General features: G+C 39.6%; 1 pseudogene; it reads right to left on the reverse strand.

The window, feature by feature from the left end:
* Positions 1-1,881, reverse strand: part of LOC105756575 (cationic amino acid transporter 3-like) — a 21,040-nt pseudogene extending 19,159 nt beyond the window's left edge.
* Positions 1,882-3,531: the final 1,650 nt, after the last annotated feature.

The raw sequence follows: 3,531 nt of genomic DNA on the forward strand, positions 1-3,531 counted from the left end.
GGTTAGGAGCTGGTTGAATGGACATGGGGAATCAGGGGTGGAAAGGAGGAGTGTGCTGTCACAGTATGGGGAGAGCAATTAGAGTCACATAACAATGTATGTATAAATTTTTGTATGGGAAAAAATAAAAATAAAAAAATGTCTGCCTTGAGCATTATGCTCCTTTAAGAACTATGTATATGGGATCAAACTGACAACAACATCTCAAGTGATTATTTAGGAACTTTAGGGGGCAGCGAGTTTATGATAATGGGGGAGGAACAAGATGGAAGAGAAGGGGTAGAAAGGTTGCACAACTTGAAGAATGTAATCAATGTCACTGAATTGTACTTATAGAAACCGTTGAATTGGTGTATGTTCTGCTGTGTATATTCTCAACAACAACAGCAACAAAATAAAAGAAATATTTTAAAAGAAAAATTTTTCACCCCGTTCATGGGCACTGAGTTTCTGTTTGCAGTGATGAAAGAACTGGAAATAGATAGTGGCGACGGTTGCACAACACTGTGATTGTAATTAATACCATTGAATTGCACATTTGAAGATGGTTAAAATGGCAGTGTTCAGTTATATATATTTTACCACAATAAAAAAATTACAAAAAAAAAAGTGCTCCCTCCCCCTTAGCCCTGGGAGTTGGTCACAAGACCAAGTCCATGGCATAATGGAGTGGGGAGCAGGTGGTAAAAGGACACATTGGGTAGGTCATCCATCTCTGTGCCTCAGTTCTTCAAATGTAAGGAAGGATTTTAATACTTTGCAAGGCTTCTCAAAAAATTACGTAAAGAGAAGCAAGCTAAAGCTTCCAGTACAGTGGCCGGGACATCCATTACCCCCATTGCCATTAAATTGATTCCAATTCACAGCAACCCTATAGGACAGAGTAGAACTGCCCCACAGGGTTTCCAAGGCAGTAAATCTTTCTGGAAGCAGACTGCCACGTCTTTCTCCCGTGGAGCCGCTTGTGGGTTCCAAGCGCCGACCTTTCAGTTAGCAGCACAGCACTTAAACCACTGTGCCACCAGGCTCCTTAATTAATATTAGTAGAGTGAATAAGCATGCTGATTTTTTTTCTTTTTGGTGAAAATATACATAACAAAACCTATGCCATCTCAATAACATACATACAGAATTCGGTGACATTGATTACATTCTTCAAGTTGTGCAACCATTCTCACTATTCGTTTCTAAATCATTCCACCACCATTAACATAAACTCAATGCCCCCTAAGAAAAAACTCTCTTTTTTCCCTCCCTCACAATGCTAACCACTAATAATCTTTGGTTTCTTTGTATTTGCTTATTTCATTTAAATGAGATCAGACAGTATTCGTCCTTTTACAACTGGCTTATTTCCCTCAGTGAAATATTTTCAAGATTCTTTCATGTTGTGGCATGCATAAGGACTTCATTTCTCTTTATGGCTGAGTAGTATTCCATCCTATATATGTATTGTATTTGGTTTATCTGTTATCTGTTGATGGACATCTTGGTTGTTTCCACCTTTTGGCTATTGTGGAGAGTGCTGCAGTGAACGTTGGTGTACAGGTTTCCTTTTGTGTTCCTGCTTTCACTTCTTCTGGGAACATACCAAGGATTGAGACTGCTAAACGTGCTAATTTTTTAAGGCATATTACCTGGGTTCCAATCCAGCTCTGCTGCTTATTGGCTGTATGACTGTGCACAAGCCACTGGCCATGTGTTCACAGTTGCCCATTTTGGTCTGGACCAAACTTAGTAAGACTTCTCCATACAGGCTCCTGAACTCTGCTTGCCTCCAGGCCTGAGCAAGAAGAAAAAGTGGACCATGCCCCATTATCGACTTGTCCTGTGAATAAGCAGACTGATGACAGACTTTTCCTGGTAGACTCCACTGGTCATTTCCCCTTGCTGGCCCAAATTCCCCTTAAAAGTCTCTGTTGATCTTTGCTTATCTCTCCTTGGCCTATAAAAGAAAAAGTCTGCCCTGTTTGACTGTGAGACACTTACAGATTACTGAGATGGGACTGTTCTCCCTGTTATGATAGTCTTTCTTCTCAATAAAAAAAATCTGTATCTTAATCCTGATTTGTTTTTGTTTGACCTCACTTAGCCACTCTTCAAGGAGCCCTGCTGGTACAAGTGATTAAACACTCAGCTGCTAACCAAAAGGCTGGCAGTTCGAACCCACCCAGTGGCACTATGGAAGAAAGATCTGGTGATCCGCTCCTGTAAACATTACAGACTATAACAGACACGTGAGAAATGCTCACGATCACTAGCCATTAGAGAAATGCAAATCAAAACTACAATGAGATGCCATCTCACCCCGACATTACTGGCACAAATTAAAAAAAACAACAGAAAATAACAAATGTAGGAGACGCTGTGGGAAGATTGGAACTCTTATGCACTGCTGGTGGGAATGCAAAATGGTATAACCATTTTGGAAAATGATATGGTGCTTCCTTAAAAAACCATGAATAGCAATACCATGTGGGTCCACAATCCTACTCCTAGGAATATGTCCTAGAGAAATAAGAGCCATCAGACGAATAGCACATGCATACCCATGTTCACTGCAGCATTATTCACAATCGCACAAAGATGGAAACAACCTAAGTGCCCATCAATGGATGAATGGATAAACAAACTATGGTACATACACACAATGGAATACTACACAACAATCAAGAATAATGATGAATCTGTGAAACATCTCACAACACGGATGAATCTGGAGGGCATTATGCTGAATGAAATAAGTCAATCACAAAAGGACAAATACTGTATGAGACCAGTATTATAAAAATTCGTGAAAAGGTTTGCACACAGAAAGAAACAATCTTCTATGGTTATGATGGAGGGGAGAGGTGGGGAGGGAAAAACACTAACTAGACAATAGGTAAGTGGTAGCTTTGGTAGAGGGTAAGACAGTGCACAGTACTGAAGAAGTCAGCACAACTGAAAATTTCATTTTAAACAGGTCAGAAGCTGATACTTCTCCCTGTAAATTTCAAAGAACAGGTTAGGAACTGCCACTTCCCCCTGTGAATTTCATAAAATAGGGCAGGAGCTGTCACCTCCCCCTGCAAATTTCATAAAACAGATACAAGGTCAACAACAACAAAAAAATCCAAAGAGCTACAAGGCATTTCAGCAAGAGTATAAGAAGAATACTTCCCACTGATTTTAATTGATTATAGATCCCTTTGCTTCGAATTTACATCTTAAAAAGACTAATATGGCCAATGCAAAAGCTAGGCCATTGTAATGAATCATTTTCTTTTGTTAAATCATGCTGTTTTTCTAAATGCAGGCCAAATTAGGCCAAAACTCTTTACTATATAGGCAGCGAATGTGCGAGATGGTTGGCTGTCAATTTTACTTTTCTCTTGGTTATTTCCCATTTTAAAGTTTGAAAGGGGAAAAGAAAGAGGTTTCAAAACAGAGCACTATTTTCCAGATTTTCTCTAAGTCACAAAAAGAAACTTAACAAGGAAAGCTGAGGGGTTTGGACAGTGTTTTGCTTGAACCAATGTGTACCTTCAC

This window comes from Trichechus manatus, unplaced genomic scaffold (genome assembly GCF_000243295.1).
Source record: "Trichechus manatus latirostris isolate Lorelei unplaced genomic scaffold, TriManLat1.0 scaffold00087, whole genome shotgun sequence".
Lineage (NCBI taxonomy): Eukaryota > Metazoa > Chordata > Mammalia > Sirenia > Trichechidae > Trichechus > Trichechus manatus.